Source organism: Pinus tabuliformis, chromosome X (genome assembly GCF_031772625.1).
Source record: "Pinus tabuliformis cultivar Carrire ecotype Pingquan chromosome X, CPIR1, whole genome shotgun sequence".
NCBI lineage: Eukaryota > Viridiplantae > Streptophyta > Pinopsida > Pinales > Pinaceae > Pinus > Pinus tabuliformis.
This window is the reverse complement of record NC_142308.1, coordinates 881,222,920-881,237,861: the sequence shown is the minus strand read 5'-3', so window position 1 is coordinate 881,237,861 and position 14,942 is coordinate 881,222,920. Positions and strand designations below refer to the sequence as shown.

The 14,942-nt window shown below is 37.3% G+C and overlaps 1 pseudogene; it reads right to left on the bottom strand.

Moving 5' to 3' along the window:
• Window positions 1-6,917: 6,917 nt before the first annotated feature.
• LOC149142517 (oligouridylate-binding protein 1B pseudogene) overlaps window positions 6,918-14,942 on the bottom strand; it is a 28,966-nt pseudogene continuing 20,941 nt past the window's right edge.

The window sequence follows — 14,942 nt, the reverse complement described above, 5'->3', positions numbered from 1 at the left end:
GTGCATGGCAGGGAGTGTTAGTGAGTTCTAGGTGTGGTAAGGAGGGAACGAAAAGATATGTTAGGTACTGCCAAGGAATGCTAGAGTTCCAAGGAAACATACCAAGATGTGCCATGTTCCAGGGTGTGCCAATGCATGCCAACGAATGTTAGGGAGTGAAAAAAAAAATCAAGGGAGAACCAGCTCAAAATTCATGGAAATGAAGAGATAAGAGTGTGTGATAGGGAGTGTCAATGAGTTCCACGTGTTAGAAGGAGGGAGTGACAAGGTTATATTCTAGGAAGTGCTAAGGCATACTAGATTGCAAGGGCATGTCAAAAAGTTCTAGGGTATGCTAGGAAGTGAAAATCATGCCAAGAAATGTAGGGGATGCTAACACATGCCACATAGGGCTAAGGGATTGTTAGACGTGCCATGTGTTATGGCTTGTCAAAATGTAAATTGTGTTTCTTAGTTGTTTTATGGCCATGGTTGGACGTGAGCCTTGAATTGGTAACTTGTTAAGTGGGATGAGTTGAAATTGGACATGAGTAGCCTAAGATGTGTTATAGGCATTTCTTAGGTGAATAAGGCATAGTTTATTTGTAGCAACTATAACTTGGTTAAGTTGTTGTAGTCGGGGTAGGACTTGGTTGGGTTTCGGACAAGTCGAAAAAAAGGTAAGGTTAGTTGTGACGCCATGATAGCTAAGGAGTGCCAGGGCATGCCAAGGAATGAAAAGGTGTGCGAACACATGTCAAACAGTGTCAATGGATGGTGAGGAGTGTTAGGGAGAGTCAGGGGAACAAGAGGGATAACTAGCTCAAAATGCTTGGAAATGAACAAATAAGAGTGTGCACCAAGGAGTGTCAGTGAATTCCTGGTGTCCTAAGGATGAAGTGTTTTAGGAGAATTTCATAATAGGACTTGCAGGAGGCAAGCCTATGGTTCTCATAAGGTGTGGACAAAGAAATTTCAAAGAAATGGATACTTTGGGTTGGGCACAGTATTGTTTTGCTAAGGAATTGGTTGGGTTCCCAAGCCGCAAAAAAATTAAGGTTATCTATGAGGATGTTATTGTAATTTAGTTAGATATGTCACCAATGACCAAATATTCTCTTACAAAGTGTTTTTAGGGTGTCAAGTCAAATTTTTGTCATTTCAGTGAGTCTTCAAATAAAAATTTGGTCACTAGCTAGTGTGTCTAGGGCTATTTCCACTCTCTCAATAATTTCATATGTCGATCAATTTCATCGCTCAATTAAGTCTACCATCATGAAAACATCATTATTATCACTTCAATCACATCATCATGGTCTCCATTTAGCTCAATGTCACCATTACGACATTCGGGTTAAGGTCACAAAATCAGTCATTTCATGTATAAATCCAGAAAACGAGGAGTAGAAATAGCTAACTTTGTTAAATAACACTTGATTTCAAATGCAATTTTTGTTTTATAGCATGTGTTATCACTTCCTAGAATTCCTTGCACACCTTGGCACTCCCTAGTTGCCATGCCCTCATAGATAGCCTTACTTTTTTTGTGACTTGGGAACCCAACCAAGTCATTGAAAAAATAGTGTTGTCCCTAGACAAAAGTATCCCTTTGTCTAAAACTGCTTTTTCCATCTCCTTATCACAATCATATGCTTACCTATTGAAAGTCCTAGGATTCTGTATTGTGTAGAGCTTAGTTGTGTGGGTTTGGGGCTCAAGGCCTAGTTTCTCCATTTAACTGAAGTAAAATGAGAGGAAATGAGGCACTAGGTCCTTCCACGCGTTGGCACATCTTGGTCACATGCCACCCTAGCACTCTAAGATTCCTTAGCACTTCCAAGCATGATTTTTAACTCCTCATTAGCACACTTAGAACTCATTGACACTCCCTATCACACACTCTTATTCATTCATTTCCATGCATTATGACCTAGTTTTCCCTTGAGCTTCCCTAGTACACCTCAACACTCCTTCATACACATTGGCACACCCTAGCACTTCGCACTTCTCCACATGATTGCCTAGCACTCTACGATGCCTTGAAACTACCTAGCATACCTGGTCAATACCTCCTTAGCACACCCAGAACTTGCTGATACTCCCTATCATATATTCTTATTCATTCATTTCCATGCAATTGAAACTAGTCCTCACTTGTGTTTCCCTCGCACTACCTAGCATAACTTGTCAATTCCTCCTTAGCACACCCAGAACTTGCTAACACTCCCTATCACACAGTCTTATTCATTCATTTCCATGCAAATGAAACTAGTCCTCCCTTGTGTTTCCATGGTACTTCCTACCATGCGTTGGCACCACACCCTAACACCTAACACCTCTTGCCATGCCTTAGCACTTGGCATGTATTGGAATGACTAACATGCCTTGTAACTTTCTATCACGTGTTGTCACTTCCTGGAATTCCTTGTGCGCCTTGGCACTCCCTAGTTTTCATGCCCTCATAGATAGCCTTACTTTTCTTGTGACTTGGGAACCTAACTAGGTCATTGGAAAAAAGAGTGTTGTCCCTAGACAAAAGTCTACCTTTGTCTAAAATTGCTTTTTGCATCCCCTTATCGTAATCGTAGGCTTACCTATTACAAGTTATATTCTGAAATTTTCCTAATACACTTCATCCTTGGGACACCTGGAAGACACTCTTATTCATTCGTTTCCATGCACTTTTATCTAGTTCTCCATTGTGATGCTCTCACAGTCCCCAACACTTCTTGACATGCAATGACACTATTTTGCATGTGTTATCACACCTTTTCATTCCTTGGCATGCCCTAGCACTCCTTAGATATCATGCCCTCATAACTACCCTTATTGGTTTTAATAAGTGGGAACCAACCAAGTCGTACCTCGACTAAAACATCTTGACCAAGTTATAGTTACTACAACTATACTATGCCTTGTTCACCTAAGAATGGCCTATAACTCATCTTAGGCTACTCATGCCCAATCTTAAATCATCCCAGTTAACAAGTTACCAAGTCAAGGCTCACGTCCAACCATGGCCATAAAACAACTAAGAAACATGGTTTACATCTTGACATGGCATGACACCTAGCATGTCTAACAGTCCCTTGGCACTATGTGGCACATGTTGGCATTCCCTGCATTCCATTACATGCTTTAGCACTATCTATCATACCATACCACTCCTTGACATGTCATGGCACTCTTGCATGCCTTGGAACTACCTATTATATAGCTTTGTCACTCCCTCATGAGCACACTTGGAATTCGCTGACACTCCCTATCATACACACTTATTCATTCATTTCCATGAATTTTGAACTAGTTTTCCTTTGTGTTTATGTCTCACTCCCTAACACTCCCTGGCATGCATTGGCACACCCTAACATGTCACCCTAACACTATAGCAATTCTTGGCACTACCTAACATACCTTGTCGTCCCCTCTTTAGCACACCTAGAACTCACTAAGACTCCTTCTCACACACTCTTAGTCATTCATTTCCATGCATCTAAAACTAGCACTCCCTTATGTCTCCTTAGAACTCCATAACACTCCATGTCATGCATTGGAATACCCTGGCACCTTACACATATTGGCATGTTTCCCTGGCTTCTCACATGCCTTAACACTGCCTAGCATACCTTATCACTCTGTCCTTAGCACACTTGGAACTCACTAACACTTCCTGTCACAAACCCTTAATCATTCATTTGCATGCATTATTTTTAGCTATTGCTCCCTTGTCTTCCCCTAACACTCCTTAACACTTCCTATTACGTGTTTTTGATGGAAAAAACACTATATATAGGGAAGCTCATCCTCCATTTGTGGACAAGAAAATTTGGTTAAGTACGTCTGTAATAAGAAGTGAAAAGATAACCAACCAAGAGAAGGAAACAAAGAGCGAAGATTTTGGTGTTGTTTATGGGTTTGTTTTAGGGCTAATAACTCCACATGTGTGAAGGAAGGAAGAACTATCTAATGCATAAAAGGTGAAATATCTTATTGTTGTCCAAGAAGTCAAATCAAGGAAGAAGATAAGCAAGGTTACAATCCAAATTATAATAATATTGCATACCATCCTAGCGAAGAAGATCAAGGTTCAAAAGGTTGGTCAACCACAAGGTCAAATATCTTACTGTTGTCCAAGAAGTCGAATCAAGGAAGAAGATAAGCAAGGTTACAAGCCAAATTATAATAATATTGCATGCCATCATAGCGAAGAAGATCAAGGTTCAAAAGGTTGGTCAACCACACACTCTAGGGTTTATGCAGGATGACTGAGAACTACAGATCTGATGCATGGAACTGGAATTTGAAGGATATTCGAGTTATTGAAGGAAGAAGCTTAATCATCGTTAACTCAAGGAAAAGGAAGGAATTTGAATCAAGGAGGCTTGTGACTTGGTCTTGGAGAGGTCATTGAGTCAAGGGTCTAAGCCATGGTCTTCATATTCATCAATTGAAGTCTCTATAAGAAGAATATTTCATTTGGGTTTTCCTCTCATGTTGGAGAGGTTTTGGCCTTGGTTGGTCACATATTTGATGTGTCTCTTGTCTCCTCATTTTTTATGCATCGATAGATGTTTGATGAAGAATATTATTTTGAGAATTGTTTGTTATTATGTATTAGTCTTGAATGTGTTTGTGTATGTAAAATTGGTTGGCTTTGTAAACTATGAGTAGAGCAGTTTTCGATTGATGCATGCTTCCTACAATAAAATGTCTCTCTTACTTAAACAATTAAGCTAGTGGAAACATGGATATTTTGACAATTATTTTGGAATTTATGAACCTTACAAGTACATCAACTCATATAATAGACAAATATAATGGAAAGTTGTAACATGTTGCATCATAAAAAGGATGTTGATAAAATATGATAGATTAAATGTACGTGATAGTTTGGAAAGGTGGGGAATAAATCTTAGTTAGTCATAGGTAGCCTAATCAATTCCTTTTTTAATCTGTAAATGTCCATGATGATTTTGAAAGTAGGTGGGTAGCAATTCTTACTCATGTCATATATAGCCTAACGAGTATTTTTCTCTATTTAGAATGACACTAGATACAAAAAAAAATTGTATTGTGTTCTTCTTCAATTTTTTTTATAACACATCAAGTCATAAAAAATTTAAAATAAGCTTCTCACTTTGGTTCTTGGATTTGTGGTAAAATATGAAGCTTGCTTCTGAAAGTAGTGTTATTTTGGAGGACGCCAACAATATTTTTCACTCCATAAAGGTTTTAACCTATCTTTAGTCTTTGATGAGTTTTTTTGGATGATTGTACTTTAAAAATAAATATGCATCTGTAGTTTTCTCACTTGCTAATTTAGAATCAATGAAAAAAAAATCAAAATAATTACTTACATTTGTTTGTAGAGTTTACTTGAAATTGATGGAACATGGTGATTACATCAAATAAGTGTGAAATTGAATTTTGAAATTTTATTAATGTCCTCAATCCTTGGAAAATGTAATGGGATCCAATGATAAGTTAACATGTAAGGTATTTAGTGAGGCATTGCTTCTATTCTAAGAAAAACATATCTAAACCAAGTGCAATACCAGGGACAGAGAGGATTATGTGGTGTGCAAAGCTTAGGAGAGAGAGGATTACGTAGTGTGCAAAGCTTAGTTGTGTGGGTTTGGGGCTAAGACATAGTTGCTCCATTTAACTGAAGTAAAATGAGAGGAAATGATGCAATGCATACTTTGTAAATCTTAGCTATGAGGATTTGGGGTTCAAGGCTTAGTCACTTCACAATTGAAATAAAATGTGATGAAATGAGACAAGGACTTGAAAATTATTAGTTATATGTAATGATATTAAAGTGAGTAAACACAAAGTATCAAAATTCGAAGTAGAATCAACCCTTGTGTATGAAAATTCAGTTAAGAATTTTTTTATGGTTGAATTCCCCCTCAAATATACATTTGATTAATGCAAAAGCTTAGAAGACCAAATCTATGTAATAGAGGAGTTCATCTTAGATGCACAAACCTTTCCCCTTGGCTTCCCTTTGTCTTTGAGGTTGTGTTCCCCTGCACTCCTATATGCTTACTAGGGATACTACACTCCAACATGATGAATTCTAAGATATATTATGATAGGGGGGACAAGAGTTTGGGAAATTCTTGTTGCCATAGGAAGGTATTGCCATGTTTAGCTCAACAATATGGAAGAAAAATTCTCATGAAGAAGGATTGATGGTGATTTTTCAATTGTGGGAAATATAAATGCCATATATTATGGTGCTCCGTGGTACAATATTACTGACTCATGGAGAAAGATCAATGGTTCCTTGGGTAGAACTATACCAATGTGTGGGTGGGACCAGGATCACGAGATTCATTTTTTACTACCATCATAATGAACTACAACCAAATTGATTACAGAGGATTTATGCAAAGGCATAACTCATGAGATTCATTTTTTATTGCCATAACAATGAACTACATCCAAATTGGTTATAAAAGATTACATTGTTAAAAGTTAATTTTTAGCTTTAAAGTTTGACATAATAATTATAAAACCAAATCTCATTTGTTTAACTAACATGGAAACCCATAATATTAGTATTAGATAATTAGACATTAATAAAAATATTTGTAGTTTTTTTGGTTTAATTATATAAAATCCAAATCTAAATTTGTTTAAAATTACAACTTACACATGGTTAGTTATTTTGTAATTTTGAGAAATAAAAAATATGATTTTTTGAAATTAGTATACAATAAGACAAAAAAATATACATTCCATACATTTTGATATATTCATAAAATATAATGTTTTAAAAATTTATAAAAAAATAAATGATAATAATTAAAAAATTTAACGATCATCCAAATTAAAAGTTTAATTTCTGTCGCGTTTTCTTCCATGCCATAGTGTATTTGAGTAGTTGAAAAAAAAGGGAAATACCATTCTGCCGCGTTTTCTTCCCCACCTTAGTGTATTCCAATGAATGTTGAGTAGTTGAAAAAAAAAAGAAGAACAAGTTTTGTTCCCCTCCTTAGTGTAGTATTATTTGATGCATTTGAAGAAAATTTCATTTTAGAGTTCTGTTTGTCATCACTTGGATTTCCAGAGCTTGATTTGGTTGCCCAATTACACTGAATTGTTCTACTCCCAAAATTTTTTCTTGTCCTCTGGCTTATAGCATTATCAGCATCCTGCTGATTCCTAAAGGAAACAAAACCAAATCCCCTTGATCTGCCAGACTTTTGATCCCACATAACCCTTGCATCTGAACAAGTTGGATATATAGAAAAGGCAGCAAAGAGAGTTGCATCTATAACCTCTGGGCTGAGATCGCCAACAAAAATATTGTAGTGACCTGTTGTGTCTTCCCTTTGCCCACTTGCATAAGCCCAGTTGACTTTAATGGGCTGACCAAATATTTGTCTTCTATTAAGAGTTAAAATGGAGTTTGTTGCTGATCTATGGTCATAGTAGTCCACAAACCCATAGGATGACTTTTCTTTCTTGATAAGCTTGCATCCCTCCAGTGGGCCAATACAAGCAAACACCTCTACAAGAAGGCTTTCTGTGACATGTACACTTATGTTACCCACATATACACTGCGAAATGCACTTGAATCAAACCTGGGTGGTAGATTTCCAATCTGGGACAACAGTGCCAATATGTCGGCATGATAAAGAGACTATTGTTGTTGAAGCATGGCCTGCTGCATTAGTTGTTGCTGCTACTTCAACCTCTGCTGCAATTGTTGGTCCGACTGAACAACATCGGCCTACTACTAGGCAATCTTCTGCAACTGTGGTTGTGATACTATATTTCAATGAATGTTGAGTAGTTGAAAAAAAGGAAAGACCATGGGCATGGTACAATCTACTCTGTGGCTATAGGGAAATAGGTACAGGTCGCTGGATCAATCTTTAAGGTTTCTAGATTGATTTTCAATCTTAGAATTGATTTGCACATTTGTTTTATATTTTCACATGAAATGTTGCAGTGATTCACTGCCATTTAGTGTTTCAAAGTTGAATTTGGATGCATTGAGGGATAATATTGAGGAAGATCTCTTTAATGGCTTGTTCAAAAAGCATTGATTTGTTCGACATCTATTTTTGCTGGGAAAATTTGGACCACGATCGAACGATCAAAAATCTTGGTCTTATTTTAAGAGCCCAATGTACTGAAGCAAATACTTACACAAGTACCCTTTCTCTCCTTTAATTCCTTCCTCAAATTCAATTGCTTCAAACAATCTACCAACTTTTTCACTTGAAATTAGGTTATTTGGGTTTTGTTTTTTTTGTTTTTTAATTTAATTTAAAATGAACTAGCCGCATAATTACTATATTGGAAATGAAATTTATATTAAAAATAGGTTGAACTCTTATAGTAGTTTGGTAGCATACCACACAAGAAAAATTCAAAATTACAAAAACCCGCAAAAACCCAATAGGGAAAACAACGGAAAAAATAACAAAGCAGACTTCTCAGTGTAGGGGAAATCACAACTCCCTTCCCTCCCTCATTTCAATGCAATATAGAAAGATTTTATTTCTCCCTTTCCGTTTCACAACAGTTCTTCAATCATAAATCTCAATTTCAAGCCCTTCCTTCCAGCTTTGGTTGAATCTCTGCATTGCTCTCAACTCCAAACGAAGGTGATAGAAGGGATGGGTAGAAAGCTTGGTACCCAAGCTAGAGTTGAAGAGGAAGAAACATTGAGTTAGACACTGGAAGATTCCTCTTGTGGGGTAAAAGGATCACAACGAGGCCACATTAAGCCCCCGAGAGAGAACGAAGATGTTACCGCATGCAGTGGTAACAATCAGAGTATAGTGCAATGCTATATAGATCAGTCAAGAGTTTAGACAACAATGGTTATGCTCAACTCCTCCCATATAGCTAGATATTTTGGTAAGCATTCAGGCTTATCTATGCGTGAAATTTTATATGGTTCACACTTCAAAGAAAGAAATATATTATTTTCAGCTCGTTCAGGCTTGTTAGCTTGGATTGGACCAGTTGGATTAAGTCTTTCGGAAATGGAATTATCCATATCATTTTGTCTAACTCATAGGTTAGGAGTTGGAAGAAGGCCATTATGCAACAATTGCATAACAACTATACATTCCACCAAAGACTGCCCTGATTTGATTGGAAGGTGGGAAATCAAGAATCGATGGTGGAATACACACCTAGTGAACTCTGAGCCAAGACTATCGATCAAAGAGGGTGGACCAACCATAAATGCCCTCACTAGGTGAGGTGAAATAACCAGAGAAAATGTAACCAATATTGAACCTGGCCAAATAAAGAAGGCAGTCCTAGGACTGCTGAAGTTCAACCCTGCACAACAAAGAGAGTTTTTTGGAGATGTAGTGGAGATCTTCTAGAACATAGCAGTTCTTTAAACCTCAGATATTACCCAAAGGTTACCAACATAGCTGCCTAGAATCCTTGACCCTCTAGGAGGTTGCAGAAGGATGCCTGCAACTTGGAACAGTGACATCACAACTCATAAGGTGAGAAACTGGTTCAATTTGTTTTCAAGTCTCCATGAATATGAACATTAGACTAGGAAGTTGCACAGCTCCCTCGAACATTAAGGTCCAGCAGTGACATCATATTAGCAAAAATCTAAGCATGAAAATAGATTGAAACAAAAACAAAAGGGAAACCCTCACTAACTCGTCAGGCCCTTGCTCAATAATCAGGCAACATTTGGGTATGAAAAATCAGGAATCCCTTCTTCAAAGTCCTTGCTTGCTTTTATACATCTCTTCATATTGATGAATGGCTTCGACCCTCCTCGAATGGCCATTGGATGAGTGTTCGGAAGTGGCATTCGTTAAACTGCCTGGAAACTATTTGAATTTTTTTTAATTTAAAACTTTTATACAGAACTTTGACCTTCGCATTTTGTAATTTGGTGCATATGTATTCCACTCAGGCCACATTTGTTTAAATAAACTACATATTTATTTTCTTTTGATTAGGTTTCTAAACCATGGTCCTATATTTATCCTCAACAAGTAATGAAAATAAGATATGTTCCAGGGAATTGAACATATGTTTTTTCATCACTTGTATCGATATACTTTGACCATAAATAGCATGCAATCGCCTACTCAAAGGAAAAAACTCTTTTTCCTGTACAACCATGTTGAGAGTAATAAGTATCTTCCCATGTGTCATCATAGAAACAAATTCCATTTTTCCAATTCATCGTGTTTCTCATTCTAGTGGCCACCATTATTGTGCAATTTTCTCCTGTCACTTTTTGCCTCCATGAAAGATGATAATGAAATGCTAAATGTCAAATTTCATCAAACATTTTGAAAACCATTTTGATCCATTTTCTAGCATGGTTCAGAATCTGCTTTGATAGTACTACAATGTATCTCTTTCAAAACTTGATTGTCTTTCATAGACAAACAACTAATTTGATAAATGATCTCTTTAAATATCTTGGACTCGAAAGTTATTGGATGTTCTTGAAGAGGGCCAAGTGTTCACCCAAAATGTCTAAACATATCAATAACGACATGTAGTTTAATGAAAATATTCATCATCATCCAATTATTAAATTTTGAAATATTCCTCTAAAAGCCTGGATTTCCCATACATTGGGCCTATTACTTATATAACCCTTGGTTTAAATTTCTCTTGCATGTTTGTCTATTCAGCTGGAATATGTCAAAATATAGAGTTCCTTGATGTCTTCACTCCAACGTCTTGGATGCCATCTCAAAGAAAGGCTCAAAGGATATTCCAAGATTACCTTTATAGGTGGCCATTTCGACCCAAAAGGCTCACTATCTGTGCCATCAATCGCACTCTTCTATGCATGTGTACATTACCAAGAAATTTATTGTCAATAAACCTTGTTGCAAGACAATAACTGTTCAAATAAATTTATGTTACATTTTGGATATCTAAAGATATTTCCTTATAAAGCTCAATTTCAGCAAAGAATCCAACATATGGATCATTAAAAAATGGATCCTCACACTAATATATTCACAATGGGATTGAGACAAAGATATACAAATTGTAAACTCCCTAATGTAGATGAGCAAGTGGGGCTGGAAAATCTCCATGCTAAATTTTTCAGACTGAAGGGTGAGGGAGCCATGAGTACCATTTAGAATTGACATTCTTGCCATATTCAAATTTTGTCCTTCCTTAATGTAAACAATTCTTCAACAATATGGCCACTCTCCCACATGTGTCACTTCTCCCAATCCTCATGCTTAATTGGCACACTACACATACACATTTCATTACACAATGTGTATGTCTTGGGACATTGTATCCACTGTAGTGTGCCTTCATCCCTCTTCTATTATAAAGCAGACTTCTCAAGGTAGGGGAAATCACAACTCCCTGTCGTCCCTCATTTCAATGCAACACGAAAATCTTTTCTTTCTCTCTTTCCATTTCATGGCAGTTCTTCAATCAGAAATCTCAATTTCAAGCCCTTCCTTCCAGCATTGGTTGAATCTCTGCATTGCTATAAACTCCAAAAGCAGGTGATAGAAATGATGGGTAGAAGTCTTGGTACCCAAGCTAGAGCTAAAGAGGAAGAAACATTTAGTTATACATTGAAGATTCCTCTTATGGGATAAAAGGATCACAACAAGGCCACAGTAAGCTCAAGAGAGAGAAAGAAGATGCTACTGCATGCAGTGGTAACAATTAGAGTATGATGCAATGTCATATATTAAGGTCCCATTATCATGCCCTCAAGATGTCGATTGCTGAGGAGAGAAAATATTTTAACAGCATAATCTAGAAAATTTTAGGCTACAATTAGAAAAGTGGAAATCTTGCACAATCTTTTCAGAGACCTCATGAGCAAGTTGCAGATGTTGATACACTCTTTGATATCACATCCACACTCCTCACTACTGTTAATAGATCACAAAAGAATGATGGTGCCAATTGATTTTATTAGTAGTGTTATTCTAAGAAGCTATAGTGACCAAGCATATGGAAGTAGGTCTTTGGAGGGAAATGACAATCAAACCCAAATATCATGGAGAAATCTTAGGCTTTTAGTTGCTTTTGTTTTCTAGGATGTGGCAGGAATTTGCACTATGCTTTGACCAATGGATAATGAACGTAAGCCAAGGAAAGCTATAGTATAGAGAAAACAGACTAAACTGACAGAAAGCACTCGACATGAAGTAGTGAAAGAGTCGCCGAAAGAAGAAAAATTAGAAGCAAACAAGAATATGGCAAGCATGTTTAACATTTTGTGGAAACAGAAGCAAGCCAGATTAGAGAATTTGGTTCTAAATAGAATATCATTTTCCCAGAAAGTAGAAAAAATCTTTGCATTATCATTTCTAGTAAAGGATGGTAGATTTGAAATGAGTGTCGATGAAAATGGAAGACATTTTGTTTTCCCCAAAAATGCTTCCAGAGCTACATAAATGGCATCTGGATAAGCTTCTTACAGCCAATTTGTTTTTCGGTTTGATTTTATCGGTTTGATTTTAAAGGCTAGAAGTTGATGATGGAAGCTGTTGAAAGTGGTGAGGAGTTGATGCCTCATAGAACTAGTCCACTTATGATTCCTCATTCTTAGAAGGTTGCAAAAACTCCTATCAGAAATATTTCAAGAAACAAGGGTAGTGTGGTACCTGCAGCTCTTGAGGTGTAGGAGGATGAATGTGGAAGTGATGATGATAGTGGAGGTCTTGAAAGACCAGCACCGAAGAAGAGAAATAAGCATCTCGTCTGACTTTTGCTACCTTTTTGGGTCCTTTTTGTTTGAAACTATCTTTGTTTCTATAAATGCACTATAATTCATACAGAAAGCTAATCTTTAATTTAAGCAATCTTGTATATAAACAATGCTATATTTATCTCATAATTAGTTATAATTAAGTTAGATGGCACTGAAAACCCCTGGTGATGTAGTAGACCCCTTTAGCTTTGGTTCCAAGGCCTGGACAAAAGACTGGCATCATGTAAAAGGAAATTGCTAATGTAAGATGTCAAGTCTGATATGTTAAACCATGAGTAGTCTCCTTGTGACAGTATGTTGTAATTTTATGTTTGAGAAGTATTTTGAGATACCACACAAGAACATAGTTTCCAGTTGTGTAGTTGGTTTAATTTGAAAATACAATGAGATGAGAGTAGGGTAAGGGCAGGTGAAAATAGATGTAAATAAGAGGTTCAAAAAACTAGCTAGTAGCCCTTACCACACCCAAACCCTTTTGCTGGCACTGTAGGGACAGAGAGATCCACCTAGAGGCGTGTTTCGTACAAGTAGGGATATGCATGCATCAGATTGACTAATTGCTTGAGCTTGGCTCAAGCAGACGCAACTAGAATCTGGCAAGAGATTGGGAATATATATCTATTAAGTATGTGTATATGAAATCATTATGTCCCCTTTTGATTTTCAAGGTGGGAGGAATGCAATGGAGAAAGGGAGATCGTATTCGTCCTCTATATCCTACCTATCGGGACATTGGGATAAATGCCAATAATAAGAGTTCGGTTAGCTCATAAGTATCTCATTGTAAAAGGCCATCATGAACTTTATTAAGGTAAGTCATCCTTTAGTTGAGTTTCATCCTTTAGTTGAAGCTTCAAGCAAGATACTCGGCCTCTTTTCAGCCCTTCAGTCTTCCTGGAATGGCTATAGAACAACCATATTTCACCCACAGTGAATGCCTCTTCTTGTGGTAATCTTAAGCTTCAAAATTTGTCCTTTATCCCTATAAGATCACCCAAGAACAACAATTAAAACAACCTCTTTTCACATGATGTACCTAAACCAAACATAAGACTTCCATGTTGCTTCTAGGGCTTCTTTCTTGCTGTCTTATGGATCCTTCTTGCAGTGGCTATGACCTCCCTTTGACTGTGGCTAGGGCCTCTCCGACTGCTTCTTTAGACCTTCCTTGAGTACAAATATATGCTTCTTCCTGATGGCTGATAAGGGCCTCCGTCTTGCTACATATTAGGGCCTCCTTTGTTGTGGATAGGAGCCTTCCTTTTGCTCCGTATCTAGCCTCTCTTTCCTGTGTCTTTATGCCTCTCTTGACTATGTCTCAGACCTCTCTCCTACTATCACTAAGCCTCCTTTTGACTGCAGTTAGGTCTTCCTTTTATTGTGGCTAGCGCTACCTTTTCAACTCCGGCTAGAGCTCCTTCAAGAATGTGGCTAGGTCTCCCTTCATGACTACAGCTAGGGCTCCTTTGTGACTACATCCATGTCTCGTTCAAGACCTATCTTTCCACAAAACCCAAATGATTGGAGAGAGATCATAAGAGATGTGTGTGGCAAATGAATTGAGGTCTCCTCTATTTAAACGCAAAGTTGAGATTGAGCTAGGGGTAATTTTCTAGATGGTCAACCTTAAAAAATTGTCAATAACAATAATAAATTCATATCTCCATAAATACATGTCTGAATCAGATGATCTTTAGATAAATCCTACACCTCTCAGAGAGAGGAATCCAACAAAAATATTGACTTCCATAAATAAGATGACCCACATGGAGTTTGGCCCTAGTTGCCAATTTTAACAGAGTACCCACTCCTGGATTGGCTCCAATAGATTTTACATATTGGGTGACTTTGACATCTGTCTTGCCCTACCCTTCTTCCTTGGCTGTAGCAAATTTTCCATATTCTTTTGGGTTCTCACAGCCTTCCTTGGATCCTCATCCCTAAAATAGCATTGATTAAACTCACATTTATGGTCCAATTGCTCCAGTTTCTTAAGGATTTTCTTATGCTTAGTGCCCCTTTAAAAATGATGAATATGACACAACCTACTAGAAAAGCATGTCCATGCCCTCAAAAATAGTATCATCATCACTCAATCATACATTGATAAAATTCCATGCATGCTAGCTTGAGGGGGCCTGACCCAGGTTCAGAGTTAATTAGCCAAACAAATCCCTACACTTCTGGCCCTTTCATCAATAGCCTGCAAAGTGCGGACTGAGGTCTCACCCGAAGCAA